At 39.9% G+C, this 24,726-nt stretch overlaps 1 protein-coding gene across 1 annotated transcript in view; it reads right to left on the minus strand.

The window, feature by feature from the left end:
* The window catches only part of Chsy1 (chondroitin sulfate synthase 1), a 96,116-nt gene that overhangs the window by 3,862 nt on the left and 67,528 nt on the right, over nt 1-24,726 (minus strand). The gene's annotated exons all lie outside the window — the stretch shown is intronic.

Below are 24,726 nucleotides of genomic sequence, written 5' to 3' on the forward strand. Positions count from 1 at the left end.
TACACAACAGAAGCATGGGGGATAACAGGCACACAGACAAGAATGTGAAGGCAGCAGAGATGGAAGCCACAAGCCAAGGCATGGCAGCAGCCATCAGACTCTGGAACAAGCCACTAAACTTCTGGAAAAAGTACAGCCCCGCTGCATGTCAGACTTCTAGTGAAGCCCAGTACTGTGAGAGAATCCATTTCTGGGTTTATGTGCATCTGTCTGTGTCTGTGTACTTTATGTGATGGGCTTGCTCTTGCAAGCATCAGTGGTTTGTTTTCCTCAATTGCCTTTCCACCTATTTTTTGGAGACAGGTTCATCTTGCAAGCATCTGGAGACCAGACATTGATAGTGGTTTGTTTTCCTCAATTGCCTTTCCACCTATTTTTTGGAGACAGGTTCTCTTAGTGAATCTGGAGCTTACAGATTTGTACAGACTGGCCAGCAAGCTCCAGGGATCTGAGTGTCTCCACTGCCTCCCTTCTGCACTGGGGTTACAGAGACACAATGAGACAACTAATGTAGATCCAAACTCAACTTTCTTGTTGTTGTTTGAGACCTGCTCTCATGTAGCCCAGGCTGGCCTTTAACTTGCTGTGCAGCTTGAAGATGACCTTGAACTTCTGATCTTCCTGCCTTCCCCTCCTAAGGAATGGTATTACAGGCATGCACCACTGTGCCAGTTTTATGCTGTGATGAGTATTGAACCCAGGGCCTCATGCATGCTAGTCAAGCACTCTACCAACTGAGCTATATCCCACTCCCTCAAAATATTCTTTATTTTAAAAAATCATTATGTGTTTGTTAGTCCTGGACTAACACTTTCCCATTTGGATTTATGAGCATTTATATTATGCAGAGCTGTTTTTATCTTTTTGTTCTGAAAAGTGGTTCCAAGAATATACTGAGATAGCATAGCTTCCAGTAGTTTCAATAGTCACACATTTGAAACATTTAAATTAATATTCTCATATACCTACAGGTAGTATTTCCAGATAATGTGTTCAAAGCAAGAACTTCTGAAAGTAGGCATCTGTTGATAATCAGGCCAAGACCACCAGCACACAATGTGCTGCTCCAGGCTCTTGGGACATATGGTTATTCTACATGTCCCTATTAGTTCTCTCCTAATTAGTTTTGTGTTGGCTTTGCCAATTTTCATCCAATTAAATTCAAAGAGTAGGTGATTTATGTTTTAAAGACTTCATTCATAAAACTGGGAATTAAACTGGGCTTGAACTTGTAAAAATTGAGAACTACATGAATGAGCCTTACTGGGTTAAGATTCCAATTCTGAAATCTAAATATCTGTCAGAGAAGCCTGGCCTATTTCAAAGTTACTGAGAATTAAGCTTGGCAAAGTTAAACAAATGCTGCTGGTGGTAATTTGATTCTTCTGTGTAACATGGTAAGCAAAGTGATAGACAAAAGATTCTGCAAATAGACATTCCCTAGTTTAAATAAGAAGCATCAAGAAAGGGGTAAGAGAACCCTTAGCTACAGTCAGAAAACCTCATGGAACTCCCATCTCTGTCCTTACAAATACCTGACCATTGGAATGTCTGGCTGAGGAAGCCTGTCTCTGAAGCTTGCAAACATCATTTCTTTTTCAGATTTTATTTTAGTTAGCATACACAATGGTGGGTTTCATCATGAAACTTTCACACATGTGTATCGATTGTACTCTGTTCCCATTCACCCTCCATTACCCTCTCTCATTCTCTCTCAGCCCCACTGATCCCCTTCCCTCTCCCCTGCAAAGAATATACCTCTTCTGATTTCATGTCAAGGTATGCTTTAAAAAAAATCTAGACTCCACATGAGAGAAAATGTGGTATTTCTCTTTTTCTCTCCATCTCATCATTATTTTTAAATAAAGAAGCAATCACTTAACCCCAAACAACTCTATATGATTACATGATTCAAGTTCTAGTATAACGGGTTGCCAAAACAAAGCAAAACTGAAAGCAAATTTACACGGATAAACTGGATGTAGGACAGAAATCAGGAAGTGGGGGATTGGGGGTGGGGTGGGGTGTGGATGGACAGGAAAGTGAGATCTAAGGGAAGCTAGAACTCTGGATCTTCTGTAGAAAGTGTCCTAACTCTTAAATTAGGAAGCAGGTAGCAGGAGCGTGGAGTGAGAGATGGGAGGAGAGGAAAAGAAATGCCAGCCAAAGTAGAGCTATAGGTCAAATACGGCCTATAAGTTCATTTCTTTCCAAGATTTTTGTTTTCATCACTATTTTTCTTATAGAGTCTCATTCTACACAAATACTTTGTGCTATTTTAATTTATAGCATTTATCAAGTAGTACCACACCCCAATCCAAACCAGCCAAAACAGAAAAGACAAGACACATATGCAGGAAGCATTTGGATCTGCAGACCTACTAAGGATAATCAACAAGGGCTGCAAGGTGAGATCAGAATGAAAAGGGAGAAGCCCACATCCAGTCCTAACCTCTGCCCTGGCATCTGGAAGCACAGCACCTACTTGAGGTGTCACAGCTTTGTTCTGAAACAAGTGCTCAGAAGCGGCTTGCACTAGAACTCATTCTCCTCACTTGGTATTAACAGGATAATTAGAAGAATAAAAGCTGACCTCTCTGCCTTCATTTTGTGTCTGTCTGTCTGCTTTACTTCAGCCAAAGGCACAGAGATGGATAAGTCATAACCTTTTGTCTCCAATCACTTTGGAATCCCTGAGCAGCAGAACCTCACAGGACAGACCCCACACCCTGGAGCAGAAGTAATCATCTTTTGAAAACCACCTTGTCCCTTCAAGCAATTCTACCTCCACCTAAAGACCCTGTCAGTATCCCAAAGATGGATTTGGTGGGGTGGGGGTGTCACCAGATCCCCTTATCTGTTCCTTTTTCCCAGTACAGCTGTACAGAGTATCTGTGTAGAATGAGATTCTATAAGAAAAATAGTGATGAAAACAAAAATCCTGGAAAGAAATGAACTTATAGGCCATATTTGACCTACAGCTCTACTCTGCTTTTTATCACTGCCTATCTCTTTGATTGGAGTACTAGGATTGGTGGCTGAGTGAAAAGCTTGTGGGGCTGCTAGAGCCCTAGCTTTTGACTTAAAAACTCCCATTATCCTTTCATGCATTAAAATCAGAACTATCACTAAGTATCTCTGTCATTTAATGTTTGGTGCTTCTACTGTGTATCTGAGAGAAGAGGGAGACAGAAAGGGGAAGAGAGATCTAGAGGAAGAAGAGAAGGGAGAGGGAAAGGAAAGAGTGGAGAGGAAAAGAGGAAGGGGGAGAGGGAGAGGGGGAAGGGGGAAAGAGAGAGAGAGAGAGAGAGAGAGAGAGGAGAGAGAGAGAGAGAGAGAGAGAGAGAGAGAGAGAGAGAGAGAGAATATAGTTCTGGATGCCTACGTTTTGAGAATGACCCCCTAGGGAGTTACTATCTCTACCTGTCATCACCAAGGCACTAGTTGATGTGGGGTATGGTTCTTACCTCACAGTTACTTGAAGCCAAGAGCTCTTTTCTTTCACAAAAGATTGAACAAAAAATTGCAGAAAGAAATGAGGGAAGGAAAGGATATGGTAATTTTGGTGAGGGGAGCAATTAAAACTAAATTTCAGGGGGCTGGAGAGGTGGTTCAGAAGTTAAGAATACTGGCTGCTCTCATAGAGAACCAGAGTTTGATTCCTAGCACCCACATGGAAGCTAAAAACTGTCTGTAATTCCAGTTCCAAGGGAATCCGATGCCCTCTTCTAAACTCCTTGGTCATTGCACAACACAGGTGCACTTACATACATGCAGGCGATACACTTGTATACATAAAATAAAAATAATAAAATAATTTTTAAAAATGCCTAAATTTCAGGGCTGGAGAGATGGCTCAGTGGTTAAGAGCACATACTGCATGTTGGGGGCCTCACAACTACCTGTGACTTCAACTCTAGGGGATCCAATACCCTCTTCTGGCCTTATGGACATTTATACTCATGTGCACATACACTCACACAGTCACACACATATACATAATTAAAAACAAAAACAACAACCAAAACTCTTTAAATGCCATAGTGCAAATTCCCAAGGAAGTGATATACAAATGGTTTTCAAAACACAGGTAATCAGCAAAAGGCACAAAGTCAGCACACCAGAGAAGAGACAGAATTTCAACAAATGCTGCTGAACAACTGGGCATCCATACACACAAAACAAAACAAAATAAAACAAAACAAAAAAACCAACCAACCAATAAACAAACAAAAACTAGACATGCGTGACACCCTTCACAAAAAAGTAACTCAAAAAGGATCACAGACCCAAATAGGAAAATACAAAACTATAAAACTGCTAAGAGGTGACACAGGAGAAAACCCATGTAACCTTGCGGTTGGCAAATATCAACGAGCCAGAATACCCAAGGCACGACTCTTGAAAAAGAGAACTGGTAAACTAGGTTTTATTAAAATTAGAAACTTCTAACAAGAAATGTCAGAAGAGTAAGACAAGTCAGATTAGAGAAAATGTCCACATGAGACTTATCAGATAAGCAACTTATCAAAATGTCCAAGAAACTTCCAGAGCCTAACAAGAAAACTACCCAACTAAAAAGGGGCAAAAGACATTAACAGACACCAAAGAAGCTACATTATGACAAATAACATAGCTTGGTAACATATCACCAAGGAAATGAAAAATCAAAACAATGAGACGGTCAGGCATGGCGGCTCAGGCCTACAGTCTTGAGAATCTGAGTATACTAAACAGCCCCTGTACAATCATCGTTCAATGTAACCTTTCCTTTGTGTCTTCACATTAGACAACCTTTCTGAACTGACAGCTGGCTTTTTAACCACTCAGAGATTAAAAAAAAAAATTACTACTCTCTCATCTCCAACCAAAGTTGAACAGTTCATACTCTATAACTTTAACAAGCAACATCTCTTGGAAGCTATACTCAGCACCTGCCACACATACACTAATGAAATCCTACAAGGTATGTACATGACGGTCCAAATTTTACAGTGGTATGATATGTCTGTACTGTGTTCAGCACCTTGACCACAGTCACAGACACTGTCCAGATAGACTAAGGCTAGCCCTCAACTCTGTCTTGGATTGGCCCTTGATGATTAGAAGTGCCCATCTGGCTATGTCTCCAGGCCTGGATCTACCTAGAGGAAGAAGGTAACAGCCAGCTCTCCAAGAGCTCACACAATAAACAGGTAACATTTCAGATGGTGGCTAGAGCTTTGGAGATACACAGAGCAAGTACACTAGCAACAAGGACTAGGACAGGGTGGGGTTTCATATCTGTGTGTCAGAGATCTCTTCTGCAGGCAGTGGGAGGGTGAGAGTGGGTCCAGAGGGAGCTAAAGAGTACACATTCATACATTCCTCTCTCTAGCAGATAGCACCCTCTCTCTGCACAAGCAGTACTCCCAGGAGAAAAGAACAGCCATGGCTAGCCCCCTGCCTGACCTGACCACCACTCAGAAGCAGTAGCCACAGCTGCTCTCCTCCACTATACAGCTGGATCCTCCTTTCAACCTCCAAGCACCATGGCAATCTCCCCACACAGCTCACGGTGAGACTCCAGAGCACAGAAATACAGATTTAAATAGCATCATCATCATACCAAAGGTTTAAGTGCTATGAATGCTACTCAAACTTTTCTGAGCAAAAACTCTATGGATATGCTGGATAGCTTTGGTCTCAATTTAACTCACTTGGGAAGAGGGAACCTCAAATGAGGCATTTCCTTAACTGTTAATTAATGTGGGACAGCCATTGTGGGCAGTGTCACCCCTGAGTAAGTGGTCCTAGGTTGTTTAAGAAAGCAGCTTGAGCACAGGCTAGGGAGAAGCAAGGCAGAGAGCAGTTTCCTCTGCAGTCCATGCTTCAGTTCCTGCCTCCAGGTTCTTGCCTGAGTTCCTGCCTAACTCCCCTCAAAGATACAGTATAACATACAATCAACTTTCCTCTCCAAGTTGTTTTGATCAAAAGTGTTTTATCATGGTAAAAGAAACAAAATAGGAAAATGGAACCAAGCTTGTGTTAGATAACACATAAGAGCAAACTGAAGGACTGAAAAGCCACCTACGTAATGCATACAACATAAACATCCCTGACACTAAATGGGGTCAGTCTTCCATATTAGGTGACATGTACCTTCAGGAGCCTTCCTTTCTTAAGAAAACCCACTCTTGGCTGTGAAGACCACATTGCAATCTTTAATCTTTTCTGCATTCTGAGCAGGCAGGCCACAAAAGTCTCAACAATCGAGGATCCCCAGAAGAAAGGTACATCTTGGCACAGACCTGCACTTCCCCAGCTGCCTGCTTCTTACAGTCAGCTGCCTGCCTTGGTTCCAAACAGTGGGATCCAGAGGCTGCCCTGCATTTTGTTCAAATGGGAGGGACTAAAAAGCACAGAGCCACTTGCCCTCTGTGTGTGGTAACTGAGTCTTCCACAGGGAAGTCATTACTAGAAGTAGTAGTCTTTAAATTAGAAAGACAAATGGGTAACTTATGTTTTATTAACATTAACACAGCGACTGCCAAGCCAAGTACTACAAACCAAAGGGAAGTAATTACAAAGTTCACTCAAGGTAAGCCCATCTCATCTCAAATAATTAAATGTGTCTTTTCTGTTTGTTATTCCTGTTCATGGATTCACATACATTTTAAGTGGGTAGCTCAGCTGAGAAACAATATACTAAGCTAAACAACACTTCAAAGTATTTCAAATTTATTTTTCACTATGCAGCTGGAATTCTAAATTAATTTTAACTCCAAATTACATGGCCAGAACAACTACATAGCTATCAGTTTTGCCCTTATATTCTTTTTTCACTATTTGGTATTCTGTACCATGAAATGAAGCTATATAATAATCAAGTGCTAAAAGAAGCAAACAGGAAGTTGTTTCTAAACACCAAACAGTAGTATTTAATCCATCCCAGCCAGTCCTTCTGCTCCTTGCTAGAAGAAAACCACTGACATCCCAGCTACCTCCCAATCCCTACATAATTCCACTTTCTAACCTAGACCTTATTTCCAAATTCAGTTAAATCTCTGTGTATGCATACATTTGAGAGAGAGAGAGAGAGAGACAGAGAGAGAGAGAGAGAGAGAGAGAGAGAGAGAGAGAGAGAGAGAAAAAAGAAAAGAGAAAGAGAGAGAGAGAGAGAGAGAGAGAGAGAGAGAGAGAACAGTGCTTCTGAAAGGGGGGCTAAAGAAATTCATGTATTTTCCCAACCCCAGAGTTTTGAACAGATTCCACCAGCTGTACCTTATAAGAAAATAAAGTGAGACTCCATGAAAGAAGTGTTTTATTTAAAACATTTATTTTTTTATACATATGTGTGAGTACCTGCATGTGTGTATGTGCACCATGTGCATGCCTGGTGTCCACACAGTCCAGAAGTGGGCATCAGATCGATCCCCTCAAATTGGAGTTGTGGTTGTACACTGCCTGATGTGTGTTCTGGGTATTGAACCTGGGTCCTCTAGAAGATCAGCAGCTCTTAACCACTGAGCCATCTCTCCAGTCCTGAAGTATAGTCTTACAATCAGTATTTCTTAAGTCTATGGCTACAATACACATGTCTCTTTTTTAAAAAAATTATTTATTTTGTGTTTTTGTATGTACATATGTGTGCTTGGGTGCATAAATAGCATCTTAGTGGAGGGCAAGGATAACCTATGGGAGTTGGTTCTCTCACTCCACTCTCTGGGTCCTGGGGATCAAAGTCAGTTTGCCAGGCTTGGTGGCAAACACCGTTACTCACTGAGCCATCTTGTCAACCTAAAGCATGATTCTTAATAAGCAACGGGTAGAAATAGTTACAGCACTTATTTTTTATTTGTTTGGTTTTGGTGGGTTTTGTTTTTTTGTTTTTGAGACAGGGTCTTTCTGTGTAGCTCTGGCTGGCCTGGAACTTTTTATGTAGACTAGACTGACCTCAAACTCACAGAGATGCACCTGCCACCTCCCCAGTGCTGGGATTAAAGGTGTGTGCCACCATGCCCAGCGTGATTACTATTTAAAAAAAGAAAAACTTAAAATAACTGTAGGACTTGTGAGATGGGTCAGTGGGTCAAGATAATTTATCCTATTTATCAACCAGTATCAGTCAAATAAGGAGACATTAAAATTATAATCTGTAAGAACAGTGAAATACAGAAGTGAAAAATGTTGAAGATTAATAGCAAAGGTATAAATCATGCATCAACCAAAGACTAGAACAATTTCTTTCACTAAACAATTGTGGGTGGAATAGGGTAATAGCAACAGAGAATATAAGGAAGACTCATATTCCAGTTATACAGCATCCTGACTTCATAAGTCAATGTAAATTATGCAAAAATAAAAAGGTAGAGCTGAGTATGGTGGCTCACATCTGTAATCACAGTAGTGTGGATGCTTAGGCCTATGAATGCCAGCCTACGAATGCCAGCTTGAGCTACAGAAACTCATAAAACTCTGTAAGGAAACCTTATACTTGAAGAGACAAAACTGCCTTTCTTTCCCAACTACTGTTCTAATTCTGTTTGTTTGTTTTTTGAGACAGTGTTTCACTAGGTAGCCCTGGCTGGCCTGGAATTCACTTATGTAGACCAGGCTGGCCGCAAATTCACAGATCTGCCTGCCTCTGCCTCCCCGGTGCTGGCATTAACCTCCTCATAAGCATTTACTCATGTCCCATTCGATGGTCAAGTATTAGATGGTACTGTGTTCACATAAAAGTTTACGGTCTTGGAAAAACAAGAAGCCAAACCCCAAATCAGTAGATGGAAAGAAATAATCAAGAGCAAGGCAGAAATTAATGAAATGGAAAAGAAAAAATACAGACTCAATGAAACACAAAGTTGGTTCTTTGAAAAGATAGACATCAGTAAATCAGTAGCTAAACTGAGAGTAAGAAGATACAAATGAACAAAATTAGCTGAAAAGGAAGACCTTACAAGAGTTACTAAGGAATTTCAGATATCTTAAAAACTTATATTCTACCACATTGGAAAATCTAAAAGAAACAGATGGATTTCTAGGCTCTTATGACCTACCAAAATTAAACCAAGATGAGAGAAACAAACATATCTGAAAGAAGCAACAAAATTTAATCAATAATGATTAAAAACAAAAACAAACTCCCAACTCAAAAGGTCCAGGTTGAGATGAATTCACTATTGAATTCTACTAGATCTATAAAGAAGAACTAATACCAAGACTCCCCAAACTACCACATAAAGTAGGAAAGGAAGGAATGCTACCAAACTCTTTACAAAGCCAGGATCACCCTCATACCCCAACTGGATAAAGATACAGTTAAAAAAAAAAAAAGCAAGCAAATTATAGGCCAATCTCCCCAATGAACATAGATGCACCCTGAATTCAAGAACACATCAAAAGGATCATCCACCATGATCAAGTTGGCCTCATTTTAGAGATGCAGGGATGGTTCAGTTTACCCCATGGGAATGTCTTTTTTGTAAATACATCCTGTTAAAAATGGGAATTTTATATAACCTTGTAACCAAAGTTAATGTTTATGTTTTGAAATCATTTAACACTGACTATTCAATCTTCCTTACTACTATGTAATCAGCTTATTTAAATGTAGCTAGCCTTTAGGAAAACAATGTAAATAATCTAACTAGCTTCTTTTGTAATCAGCTTTTACAAGACGAGCTAAACAAATATCTTTAACCTTAGATTATAGTCCCTATTTCTCTCCCATGAACCTTCCTTACCCCTGGCCCAGAATAAACTGTGTGTGCATGGGTATTGTGAAAATATCAGCACTGAATCAGCAACATTGGAAGCAATGGATTATCCACATTTTATGCTGCAAGCAACAGGTGAGAATAGATTGACAACATCTGTTTGTGGTTGTATATGCTGTTCTGGGTCAGTAGGTGGTCAGAAAGAGAAAATCTGATAAGACAAGTTCCTCATTTCTTCCCCATGTCATGCTGGATGTTCTCTTTAAATAATGAGAGTACGCCCTTTGTTGGAAGAATAGTTCTGAGAGAAACAAGGAACAAGTTCTGAGAAATGTGGCTCACACTTGGTTTAAATGACTACAACCAATAGTTGGGCTCTCTCTGTTCAGGACCTGTTGCACTGTGGCATCTGTTACAATATGCAGATCAGTAAATATCACATAATGGACTCAAGGACAGAAACCACAGGCTCTCAATAGATGCAGAAAAAAAGTTTTGAACAAATCTAACACTTATTCATGATAAATGTCTTGTAGAAACTAAGAACAGAAGGAACATATCTCAATATAAAAAAGGCTACATACAACAAACTTATAGCCAACATTATACTAAATAGGGAAAAACTACTCAAAGTATTTCCATTAAAATCAGAATAAAACAAGAGTGTTGTGGCTTGAATGAGGAATGTTTCCCATAGGCTCAAGTATCTGAACATTTGGTATCTGGTCCATGGTTGGTGGCACTGTCTGGAGAAGGTTATGGAATCTTTAGGAGGTATGGCCTTCCTGGAGGAAGCATGTCACTGGGGGTAGACTTTGAGAGTAACAGTCTTGCCCCACTTCCAGCTTGCACTCTCTGCTTCCTTTAAGTGATTGAAAGATGTGAGTGTTCAGCTTTCTGCTCCAGCTCCCTCTGCCACCTTGCCTCCCTTCCATGGTGGACTTTTATCCCTCTGGAACTGTAAGCCCAAATAAACTCTTCCTTCTATAAGTTGCCTTTGTCATGATGTTTTAACACAGAAGCAGAATATTAACTAACACAAGTGTCTACCTTCTCCACTCTTTTTCAATCTAGTGTTTTAAGTCTTAGCTAGAGTAATAAGACAGAGAAACAAAATGGATACAAATACAAAAAAGTCAAAGTATCCCTATTTACACAAAGTATGAGTCTATATGAAAACCCTAAAGACTACATCAAAAACTCCCATAGCCAATAAATACTTTAGAAAAAGTGGCAGGATATAGATTTAATACACAAAACCCCCCACAAAAACCCATAGCCTTTCTATATACCAACAACAAACCCATTCAGAAAGAAATCAGAAAAACAATCCCATTCACAATTGCCTCAAATAAATAAACCAAACCAATAAAGTGAAAAATTTCCACAATGAAAACTTTAAAACCTTGAAGAAAGAAATTAAAGATACTAGAAGATGGGAAGACCTCCCCCATGTTCATGGCCTGAAAGAATTAACAATGTGAAAATAGTTATACCACCAAAAGCAATCTAAAGAGTCAGTGTAATTCCCATAAAAATTCAATGCCATTCAGTCATCACAGAAATAGAAAAAAAAATCTTAAAATTCATATGGGAGCACAAAAGAGTCTAGAAAGGCAAAGTAATCCTGAGCAATAAGAATAATGCTGGAGATATCTTCATACTTATAGATAGTCCATAGAACAGAGCCAGAGAAACAAAAACAGCATATTACTGGCACAAAAACAGACATGCAGATCAACAGAAGAGAATGGAAGACCCAGATACAAATCCACACAGTATAGCCACCTGATTTTTTAACAAAGATGTCAAAAATGTATTATTAGAGAAAAGACAGCACTGTCAACAAATGGTGCTGAGAAAATGGGATATTTGTACATATAAGAATGAAACTAGATCTCTATCTCTCACCCTGTAGGAAAATCAACAGCAAATGGATCAAAGACCTCAATGTAAAACCAGTAACTCTGAAACCAATAAAGGAAAAAATAGAGACAACACCACAAGGTATCAACATAGGCAGGGACTTTATGAATAGGATTCCAGTTGCTCAGGAAATAGCACCAACAATTGACAAATGGGACCTGATGAAATAAAAAGGCTTTCATAGAGCAAAGGAAACAATGGAGTGAAGAGAAAGCCTACAGAAGGGAAGAAAACCTTCAGTAGCTATACATTTGACAGGGGATTAATATCAATAATATACAAAGAAAGTAAGTAAAAAGTAAAAATGGGGGTACAAAGAACTCAAAAAACAGTAAATAACAAGAAAACAAACAATGCAGTCAATAAATGAGCTAATAAAATAAGCAGACAATTCTCAAAAGATGAAATACAAATGGCCAATAAACATGAAAAATGTTTAACATCACTAGTTATCAGAGAAATCCTAATTAAAATTGCATTAAGATTCCATCTCACCCCAGTCAGTGGCAGTCATTAAGAAAACAAATATCAACAAATGCTGATGAGGATGTAACAAAACGGAAACCTTAGCTATTGAGAATGCAAAATAGGCCACCCACTATGGAAATCAGTATGGTTATTCAGCTAGACAGTCCTACCATATGCCCCAGTTACATCACTAGGTATTTACTCAAAGGACTCCAAGTCAACATACAGAGATATTTGCACACCAATATTTATTGCAGCACTATGCACAATAGCTAAGTTCACCAACAAAGGAATGGATCAAGAAAATACAATACACACACACACACACACACACACACACACACACACACACAATGGAATTCTTTTTAAGCCATAAAAATAGAAATGGCATTTGCAAGAAAATGAATTAAGTCACTCTCAGAAAGACAACTATTGTTTTCTCTTATTTATGAGTCCTAGATTTTTTTATAAATAAAAACCATACGTGTACAGATGACATGAAGTAGAGGTGGAACTGTCTGGAGAGGAAACAGGGAAGATATGAAAAAGAGGGAGCAGAGAACGGGAAGGGGATAGCTCAAACTACACAATATACTTGCATGAAAATGGAAGGGCGAATTTAATATTCAAGCTTACTGACAGAAACTAGAAAGCTCAGAGGTTAAAAAAAGTACTAACTACAGAAATACCAGAAATAACCATTATAATTACCTTAAGATCCAATTAACATCAAAATAACTGATAAAAGCCACAGCACTTTAATGTTAAACCATACTCCATGTTAAGATCCATGATTATGACAATAAACTATAGAACAGTTAACCAACGTAAGCAAAGGAGCAGTAATTTGAATGTGAATGCCTTGGTTTCTTCTCAAACGTCACATACACTATGCTACACTGAGTGTGTGTGATCCTAGCAACTCACAGTGAGCCATGACTCTATTCCTGGGATGAACAGGAACAAAGTATGTTTGATTTTAATTACTAAAGTCTTTGTTTTACCTCTTAAGTATATACCTATGCACTTACTTACTCATAAGTCCATTTTACTTTGTTTCTTCCCCCAAAAGGGTACGATCCAATTTGAGATTTTCCCTCAAATTACTGACAAATCTGACTGTGGGTCCATTTAGTTATATTCCTTCTTTTGAGATTAGGTTGGTTTGATTAATAATAAGGCATTCCAAAGCTCCCAAATACAGGCTTAACCACAAATGCATTCCCAAATTCTGTTACATCAAGAGAAAGCTAAAACCACACAATGGAAACTTAAATGGAAGATGCCCTAAGAGGAACATTCCCATCTGGACTGATGTGTTTGCTAGCTTACATTTTGAAAGTATTCCCAAGTTGTTACATCTGTTATTACAGTCAGAATGATTTTCCAGAAGGGAAAAATTTAGGTCGAATATCTAAGGATAACCCCAAACTATGGCATTTATATAATGTTAACTTATAAATTTGTTAAATCATAGTACAGCAAATACAAAACACAAAGTACAAATAGAATTACTGACAGCCAGTATCTAACAACCAAGGCTTCTTGCCAGTGAAAATGTTAGAAGTCTATTCCAAAATTTAGAGCTTTTAAACCTAAAAGTCAATTTGACTGCATTGTGCAACTATATTTCTTAAACATCTGACCTTTTCAAATGATCTGCCCCTGCACCTTGAGGAACAAAATCCTAGTCCACAAAAAAAAAAAAAAAAAAAAAAAACACAAAAAAATCCTCCATCCTCTGTGCTGAACAGTCCTTAGGTTCAGTGAGGTATGCTCAAGTCTTCCCCAGTGGAGTGTGAGTGGAAGTAGCATGCCCCTGCCCAGTCTTCTCAGGCCGTTCCTCTCCTGGGCCACAGTTTGAGCACAGCAACCATGTTATCCATTCTCAACAAGGGCAATGCCAGAGGAGCTAGTGAGCAAGCAAAAATGAAGAATCTGGATCCCCAAAGATCCGGAGAAACAGTTCCTACCATCCAGGAATCCCTGGGAAGTGCCAGCTTATATTAGATAATTTCTCTATTTCCACATTTCTTGGGTGTCTGTTGTAGTGGTTTAGCACCTTTTAAAATTTTTTATGTTTTGGTCTTTTTGAGATAGGGTCTCCCTGTAGCTTTAGCTGGCCTGGAACCCACTATGTAAACCAAGCTGGCCTTGAATTCACAGAGATCCACCTGCCTCTGCCTCTGCCTCCCGAATGCTGGGATTAAAGGTATGTGCCACCACACTGGTTTAGCACTTTTTAAAGTCATATGTTATATTAACTATTTCTTAAATAACACCTAAGAATAATGACATCTCACAAAAATGTATCCATAACTTCTTTTTCTGTAATACTTCACATCTTTCATATTATTCCCATCTTACAGAGAAAAAATAAAAATGAAAAGCTCTGGGAAACGTAGATAAGAAAACCAGTAGCAGCTGCAGGCTCAAACTGAAAAATGTCATGTCCACCTGAAGCAGGGGGTCAGCACACTATGCCCAAGGTCAAAGTCTCATTTACTGAGTTACTGTCCCAGCTGCTGAACTCAGTAGCTGGAGCTAAGACCCTATGATACATAGACACCTGAGGTATTTGTCATCTGGTCCTTCAGAGAAAAAGCCTGTTGACTCTTTACCTAGAGCTTTCAGGACATGTCGACTCTGCCAAAGTAAACAATGTTCCCAAACAAGGTATTTCTGCCTAAGTAACTTGCCTTCTCTTCCACAGCTGAGCTTCTCTCTGACTCCTTGATACCAAGCTGCTATGTGAGACCAGCTCTGGCTCACTGATGCCAAGACACCTCATTATATCTGGGATGTTACATCTTTGCCTTCCTACCTTGTTCTAACAAAATACTTTTAGGGAAAAAAGGAATTTCCTGTAAGAAAAACTCCAGAGACTGGTTTGTAACAATGTGAATATACTTAACACTACTGAATGAATTGTACATTTAAAATCTGTTATGACAAATATTGTGTTGTATGTATTTTACAACTAAAAAATGTAAATTTGCTTGGCATGGTGGGGCACCTCTGTAATCCTGGCCCTCAGGAGGCTGAGGCAGAATGACCACAAATTCGAGTCTAGCCTCAGTTACAAAATAAATAGGAAGCTTCAAATTTAAAAGTTGAAAGTAACAATACTGGAAAGAGAAAACATGAGGCATCGGGTTCTGCGTGGCCCTGACTTTGTGGTATGCATTCATCCTTCTTTGGTTTTGTGTTTAAAAGGCAGTTTCGAGAAACTAAAAACAGACATAGCACTCCTAAAATAGAACCCTTTAAGACCACAAAGAGACAATATGATCATTTTATCCCTGCTTCTACCCAGCACGACAGCAACATCAGAAATTGTATGAGTCACAAAGCTCTAAGAAGCATCATTCTGAGTAAGATACAAGAAAAAGTAACTTCTTTCACAGAATTCATTTCACACAGTACTTTGTCAACACTTGCCATATGCCAGATATGGTACACACTTAAGTAATACTCAATAGCATGAAATACTTTAATTCCAAATTCTCGTGATCATCCAGACTAAGATGATAATACTGGCAGAATAAGACAAAAGGTTGTCATTACATGAAGTCATTTCATGAACCAATCAACTTTTAAAATAATCTTTTATTTCATTTTATGACTATCAAGATAAAAAAATAGAAGTCTTTACATGAAATACTGGCTATCAACAAAATCAGTGGGCTTTGCAGTGCCATTGCACTTAACATGACAGGCAAATACTACGCAATCTGAGGAGATGGAGTCAGCTCTCCTTCCTGCAGACTGTGTCTCTGTGCAAGTCTCCTAACCAAGACAGTCTCAGTTTAGGGAAAATACATAGTATCTTCAGTGGTTAGAGTTTGGGACAAAATTTTGAGTATGAACAGGTTGAATATTGTTGGAAGACCATTCTAGAGTACAATGGAAATGGTCTTTGATAAGGGTATCTGGGCTGCTCTGTGCCTCCTGTCTGCACCTCTAGAGCAGTGAGGGATCACCCTTTTGGAAATATAGCTGGGTCTTCCCAAAACATACCTTCTGCAGTCAACAAGGAAGGATCTTGGTACTGACTCTCCTTGTTTCTCAAGTGTCTGCTGCAGAAATTTCTTCGATCTTCCCTGCACCAGCTTTGGCCTCCTCTAAACTTGGTGGCATACTCTTCTGATATGGAACTCTAGCCATCTTGCTGGCTTGGTAGGAATAATTTAATCCATCCAAACTGCACATAAACCCTGGATTCCCTTCCACTCCGGTCATCCCTCCTCCCTCCACCAGGCCTAAAGCAATGGCAGCACTATAGTCAGGTCAGCAGGTTCTCCCTATTTTACATGCCATGCCAACTTTCCAGGGTAAATCCTATCCCAAGACTCAGTGTTCAGGCAGGATATGGGCACATTCAGTGACATAACTAACACTCCACTATCTCTGCCCTTCCAGGATCACCCAGGGTGTACCTATAGGGATATGAAGTGGGTGGTGGGGGTGAGGAGAGGCAGATCCATCTCCTTTAAACCCTCTTATAGATCCTCCATGAGGATACATGGCAGAACCACCTGAGATCCTGATGTGTGTCCCTGACAAAACTCCACTCTGTAAAGAAAATGATAAAAGGGAGAGGGTAGTAGAGTATGGGAATATGCACAAAGTAGCTTGCATACATGAATGAAAATGGCCCCATGTAACCCTACATAATAAAAAGAAAAGAGTGAGGCTTGTGGTTAGAGAAGGCCTGTCACTCTCTTTCTACCCAGCTCTATGAGTATCAGCAAGAAGGCACTCTGGCAGGAGGAACCATCTTAAACCCTATGGATTAAGGTGGAGGTCAATGGAGTAGAATAAGAAAAGACATATGAGCTGTGCATGGTGGTGCTCATTTGTGGTCACAGCTAGTTAGCTACTCAAGGGGCAGAGGCAGGAAAACTACACGAACCTAGGCCTTCAGGGCCAGCCTGGGCAGCACAGCAAAGCCCTACATTCCCTCCACCCCCCAACAGGATGTTTGGTAAAGACGTCTAAGAACGGGTGGGAGGCTGGTGGATAGCCTCATCATAACTCCTGTGTCTTTGGTGGCCAATCTGACCCACCTGACGGGTAGACAAATGAAGCTCCTTTTCCAGCAGGCTGGTGGGGAGTGTTAGGCAGAAGAACAAGGGCTGTACCTGTAAGTCGGTGGATGCAGAGATGGCAGGAGGTTAGCAGAACCAGCAGAAGGCAAGACATGTAGACAGGCATTCCCTGGTAGCTCTGCTGATGCTGGCTGGCAGGAGCTGCCCCTCACCCCCTTTTTAACTTCAGCCTATGAATTCTTACGGAGCCAGGTGAACAAGATGGAAAGGAAAGAAAGAAGGCTGTGTCACCTGCCACCTTTCCTGAACTGTGCCCAAGACAGGAGGCTGCTTCTTTGTCTTCCCAGTAAAGGAGCAAGGTCAAGCTAGAACAAGCCTATCAGGGAAGAATCTGATACATAGCCAAGAAGTGCAATCCTCAGATCTTTGGAGACATTCAGCCTTGCTATCTGGAGCTCATGTGACCAGTCAACAACATGCCATGAGCTTTACAAACTTCAGAGGCTTCCAGGGCCACCTTCATATTACCCAGCAGCCAGGAAGAGAGGAAGCAGCAGGCCGGGAAGGGGGCAGTGTGATATGAGACTCAGAGCAAGGCTGACCACTGGCAGCACACACTGGTGTGGATGAGATACACAACCCCAATTTAGGGATTGTGATTTTTAAAATGTTGATTTATAAATACAAGTTTATATGTTTAGGGATTTTTAATAAAGACACTGTAGCTAAAAATCTTTAAGAAGAAGTTGAATACTTAAAAAAAAAGAAGTTGAATACTTTAAAAGGTACTACTGGAATCAAAGAAAAAAGCACTGGTAGATAAATGCTTTCTACAGCTTTTAAAACAAACAAAGCAAGTAGGGCTGGAGAGATGGCTCAAGGGTAAAGAGCAGTGACTGCTCTTGCAGAGGACCCAGGTTCAATTCCCAGCACCAACATAGCAGCTAATAACCATCTATAACTCCAGTTCCAGGGGATCCAACGCCCTCTTCTGACCTCTGCGGGCACTACATCACATGGGTGCACTTACACACACACAGACAATACACTCATACAACATAAAATAAAAATTTAAAGTGGTTTTGAGCTACCCAACATGGGTACTAGGAATTAAACCTAGTTCATATTAACTAAACATTACCTGGGATCTTGGATCCTGGACTGCATCCTAAAAAGCCTTAAGTTTGTTTAATTTTGGTTTTGTTTTTATTATGAAGGACGTTACTGCAATAACTGATGAAATGTGAGCACAACCTGTAGATTAGATAATATATCAATGTTAATTTCCTAATTTTGATTATTGCACTGTGTTTATGCCACTGAGGCATTTAAGGAAAAATCAAGTAGTATATCTGTAACTGACACAAGGTTCAGGAAACAATACTAGACATGAAGAAAAAGATAAAACTAATGTAACAAGGGTGAAGGGAGTTATTTTCCTGTTAAGTTTAAAAAGATTCTAAATTCAAATTTATAAAGAAAAGAGTGGTTAAAACAAACATCTGGGGGGCTAGAGTGATGCTCAGAGGTTAAGAGAACTTACTGCTCTTGGAAAAGACCCAGGTTTGGTTCCCAGAAGCCACATCAGGTGGCTTATCCCCAGCTTTAGGAGATCTGATGCTCTCTGGCTTTCTCCCACACATGTATACATGTGGTACACGTAAACATAGACAGGCACACACATAGATACCATCTGGAGAAGTTAAAAATACTATAATTAAGGGGCTGGAAAGATGGCTCCGCAGTTAAGAGCATTGGCTGCTCTTGCAGAGGACCTGGGTTCGAATCCTAGCACTCACACGGTACAACCGTTCCTAACTCCAGTTCCAGGGTATCTGACCACTTCTTGCAATCTCCACAAGCATTGCACAATATAGATGCAGTTACATACATGCAGGCATAGCACTCATAATGTAAAATATAATAAAATACTAAAAAACAAATGTTGCCATTTGGAAAAATCACTGTAATTAACCTTTTGCAATATTATAAATGTATCCACTAGCCAGTAAATTATGAAGAGTTGATGACAGACTTCTTCAAGGTTTTTGAACTACTCAGAGATTTTCAGAAGCAAAAAGCAAGAAGTTTTTGATCTGTAATCTGTTTTACTAAGCCTAAAATTTCAATATTTTGTCTTCTGGATCTTTTTCCCTCCTCCTCTTCTTTTTTAAACATAAGATGGTAATATCTCATTATGTACTTTGAGGTTTCCTGGACAAAAACCCAGTACTATTTCTGTACCTAATTCATCCTTCTTGAATTCTGTGCTGTGGGCATGACATCAATTTATTATAACCAATAATTTACAGTGCCTTCTAGTCACCAAATTACCACCACACACTCTGATGACTCAGAGGAAAAAACTAGTTTATACAAGTATAGCCAGCAGGTCTGTCAGTTATGTCATGAAAATCCTAGTCTTTATATATTTCTCCTCCAACCTTCACTATAAACATGCAAGTTATCAATCTACAAAGATTGTGTAGAGCTTCCTGACAAGTAAAGGAAATGCAGTTTTACTCATCTGTTTTGTTTTGTTTTTGGTCTTTTTGAGACAGGGCCTCCCTGTAGTCCCAGCTGGCCTGGAACTCACTATGTAGACTAGGTTGGCTTTGAACTTACAGAGATCTGCCTGCCTCTGCCTCCTGAGTGCTGGGATTAAAGGTGTGCACCACCATGCCTGGCCTTTTACTGGGTTTATACATGCTGTTTAAAGATTTGATACTCAAACCTCAAGGGTATTGTGATAAAACCAAACAAGCCTAGCATTTCTGTAAATGATTATTACCAGCATTTGGCAGGCATTTAAACAAGTCATTTATTCAAAGTAAAGAACTTCAATTTTGGAGATGGTTTAATAAATTGCTCTACCTCGCATGTTCCTAGTATAGCATTAATTTCCAAACAACTAGTACCATGCTCTATCCTTAAAATAATGAGAGTAGTATTTTTTTGATGTACAGTACACAATATTTGTACTGCTAAATGAGAAGTTTCATTTCAAATCCAAGCCTGCATCTGTGCCCTTTCTCTCCCCCAGGGCAGGCTCTGAGCCAAGAGGAATGATTTCAGAAATGGAATTGAGGCCATATAGGCAGGGATGGCTCTTATTCCATGGTGTCAAATTAGACAGGCAAGAGGAAACTGAACTGATCTCAAATGACCAGGGCTAATTCCCAGATGGTCCCAGGGCTTGTTTCTCAAGAGTCACATGATTCACTGAAGGAAGGAGCTGAGTGACTGAGACGATGCTGAGGCCCAGGTCTGCTAAAGGCTATGGTCATCACTAAGCCTGCTTCCTGTGAGTGCTCTGGAAAGAAGTTAAGCATTTATGTGGATGACACCATACAAGCAATGCTTGAGCCAAGCATGGTGGCACATGCCTTTAATCCTGTGAGATAGAGGCCAATCTGGTCTACATAGCGAGTTCTAGGCCAGTTGGGGCTATACAGAGACCCTGTCTGACAAAATACAAAAACCAAACAAAACTAAACAATTCAAATAATAGTTCAAAAAATAAAGTCATCAAATTATGCCCTTAAAGAATATTGTGTTCTGCAGAAAAAAGTAACTACAGGGGCCGGGGAGCAGGCAGAGCAGCAGTGGTGGACCACATAAATGAACTGACCACAGAAAGATGACTTTATCAGTTGTGAGAAAATGAAATTTCCTGGATTTTATCCCACAGAACACTGCTCCTGACAGCAGAGAAGTGAGGAAATACTCCATGATCTAGGGACATAGTCTAAAGACGTCCTCCAATAAGTACTGAAGTTATTTTCCCATGTTTACTCCCCCAAATACACATACATGTGTGTAGACATCTGTGATGCTCTATGATACCCATGGCATGTCATGCTAAACATGCCCCTCCTCTCCTGAGCTTCAGGTAGAGCTAAAACCCCAAAAGCTTGGACCCGGCCATCAACCTCTACTCCATTCCTCCCAGGCACGACTACTCATGCCATGGAGAGACCTGGTTCCAAATCAAAATTTTAAGAGAAACCAAGCCACAACAAACAGAAGACATCACAGAAATGGGGAGAGATACTAAGAGGAAATCGGAAATAAATCTGCATATTTCTCAGAAAGCCTATTCCTAACTTTTTTTTTTTTAAAATATTAACAGAAATCTAGAGTCAAAAAGAAGAAACCACTCACTGCCTGAGGTGGGACTACAAGGCTTTTCTATACTTCATTTGTAGAAATTAAGAGTTTGGCTGAAGAAGATGAAGAATTGCACCCATGTGAATCTTCAGAATGGGAAGAACTAATCACCACTGGTTCTCCATAGGGTCAACTAACAGCTGCACTTTAGAAATCATCTGAAGGAATTTTCAGAGTACAGTTCATGATGCTGGCTGGCTGCCAACAACATTTGCAAGTTACATAGCATTTCCTTTCAATATCAGCAGAATATTTTCTTAAAAGTCAAGGCACCCTTATCAAATGGTTTACACATGCAAATTTATCAAACATTAAGTACTATAGGACTAGAGAGCTGGCTCAGTGGCTAAGAGTGTATACTACTCTTTGGAGAGGACCTGTGTTCAGTTCCCAGCACCCACAAAGAGCAGCTTACAACCACCTATGACTCTAGCTCCAGGGGATTCAATGCCCAATCTGGTCTCTGTAGGTGTCTGTACTCAAGTGTATATATCCTCATATACACATACTCTAAAAAATAATAAAACTTTTTTGGAAAATTAGGTGTCAACCAGGGCAGACCTCTTGGCCCGGAACCACTACTGCTTCCTGATCCTTTCCATCCAGACCAACCCAGCTTCTTCTCATGGTCCCTAAAAGCCCTCTGGGCCTGGTCCCACCCTCACATCCCTCTGCTTCTCTGGGCTGCACAACCCGCCAGCCTCTCTCCTGGGTAAGTCCAGTGGTGCCCACCACACCTTGACACCCCCAGTCTCATTCACACTCCCAGCTCCCCCGCCCCGTCTCTCCTCCTAGCCCATTTCTTGCTTGGCACCCCAGACAGTGGGGCTGATGGCTAGGCTCGGAGCCACCACTGCTTCCTGATTCTCTGCATCCAGACAAACCCAGTTCCTTATTGAGGTCCCCAGGAACCATCTGGGCCTAATCCCGGCCTCACCTCCCTCTGCTTCTCTGGGTGGCACAGCCACCAGCTGCCCGGGACCAGCATTTTTTCCTGGGCCCTGCTCCCAGGCCAGTCCAGCCCAGCCCCTAAATTCCTGAGGACATCTTTCCTGGAGGGATCCAGACCTTAGAAGAAAGCCTGAGAGCATCTGATCCTCATCAGACTTGGGCCTCTGTGGGGAACTCCTGAAGACGAAAGCAATTTGGCCACTCGAATATAAAATCAAAAGAGAGAACCAAAAGCCTAGACCAACCAACTTTTAATGCCCAACAAGTAAACGACAAAGTCACATAAAGTTCACAAAAAGAAGCAGAACTAAATTTGAAGGCATGAGTCTCACACAAGAATCAGAAATTACAAAAGAAATTCATATGTCAAAGTCACAGAGGAAAAATAGTAACATGAAAAACCAAAATAACATATCCCCACCATATACCAATACTCCTCTACAGGAGTACAATGAGAACCCCCTAGAGATAATGCAGGACATGGAACTCAAAGAAAAATTATAAACATGATCAAAGAATTCAGTGAATTTAAAGGACACACAAAGAAATCAAAGAACTGAAGGAAGATACGGATAAACTTCTGAATGAATTAAGAAGAGTTAGAAATATTGAAGACTACTCAGGCTCAAATGAAGAAGAAAATGAAACACTCAGTAAGCCAATGAGAAACAACAGGAGAAAGCCTCACAAATACGATGAATGAAATGGAAAACAAAATATCAAGACTAAAAGATGAAGTGGATGAATTAGACCACTCAAGCAAATATTATGAAAAATTTAAGAAAACACAAGAATGGAATATGCAGGAATTGTGTGATACCATAAAAAGACCAAACTTACAAATTATAGGCATACAGGAAGGAGAAGAATCTCAAGACAATGGTATGGACCAGATCTTCAACAGAATTGTAGAAGAAAAATTCCCAGAATTAAAGAAAGACATGCCCATACAAATACAAGAAACATATAAAACACCAAATAGACAGGACCAGAAAAGAAGCTCTCCATGGCACATCATTTGTAAAAACACCAAACCTACAGAACAAAGAGACAATACTGAAAGCTGCAAAAGAAAAACAAGTCACATATAAAGGAAATTCCATCAGGTTTACAGCTGACTTTTCAGTGCAAACTATGAAAGCCAGAAGAGCCTGTACCAAAGTATTCCCAGTTTTAAATGACCACAGATGCCAGCCCAGATTACTATACCCAACCAAAGTGTCTATTACAGTCAAAGGAGAAAGAAAAATCTTCCATGACATAAATAGGCTGAAAGAATTCATGTCCACAAAACCAGCCCTTCAGGGAGTTCTTGAAGTAATACAAAGAGCTGAAGAAGGGAATGATTATACCCAAGGGGTTGCGGAAAGAAATTCGATGAAGGTATACCTGTGGAAAAGCAGAGCAATATCAAGAAGGTGAACAGAAATAAAAATGACAGGATTCAATACACATCTTTCATGAATGAATTTAAATATCAACAGATTGACCTCCCCAGTCAAAAGACAAAGACTAGGTGAAGGGGTTAAGAAAAACAATCCATCTTTTTGTTGTCTGCAAGAAACTCACCTCACTTTCAAGGACAGGAGCTACCTTAAGGGGAAAGGATGGAAAAAAATATACCAAGCGAATGATACTAAGAAAAGAGCAAGCATTGCAATTCTAATATCTGACAAAACAGACTTTAAACTGAAACTAATCAGAAAAAGATAAAAGAGGGCCACTTCATTCTGATAAAAGAAACAATAAACCAATAAGATATTACAATCATGAACATATATTCACCAAACATTGGTGTACCCAACTTCATAAAAACAATACTAGAGGACTTTAAGACCCAGATTGATCCCAACTCATTAACAGTAGGAGAATTCAATACCCTACTGTCTTCATTAGGTAGATCAACAGGACAGAGAGTTAACAGAGAGGCAAATGAATTAAACAATACCATACATCAAATGGACGTAACAGACATCTACCGAATAGTCTACCCAAGCATCAAAGGATATACGTTCTATTCAGCACCCCATGGAACCTTCTCCAAAATTGACCATATACTAGGGCACAAAACAAAGCTCAACAAATACAAAAAGATTGAAATAATTCCATGCATTCTATCAGCCCACAATGCAATAAAGCTTAAAAATCAACACCAGAAGAAGCCCTAGTCACCACATGAACACATGGAGATTAAACAACAGACTCCTGAATGATGAATGGGTCAAAAGAGATATTAAGAAAGAAATAAAAGTATTCCTGGAACTAAATGAAAAGACCAATACAACACAACAAAACCTATGGGACATGCTAAATGCTGTCCTTAGAGGGAAGTTTATAGCTCTAAGTGTCTATATTAAAAAAATCAGAAAGAACACAAATAAATGACTTAATATTGCAACTCAACACACTTGAAAAGCAACAGCAAACAAAACCCAAACCCTGCAGACAAGAAGAAATAACAA

This window comes from Nannospalax galili, unplaced genomic scaffold, assembly GCF_000622305.1.
Source record: "Nannospalax galili isolate Female #2095 unplaced genomic scaffold, S.galili_v1.0 scaffold124, whole genome shotgun sequence".
NCBI lineage: Eukaryota > Metazoa > Chordata > Mammalia > Rodentia > Spalacidae > Nannospalax > Nannospalax galili.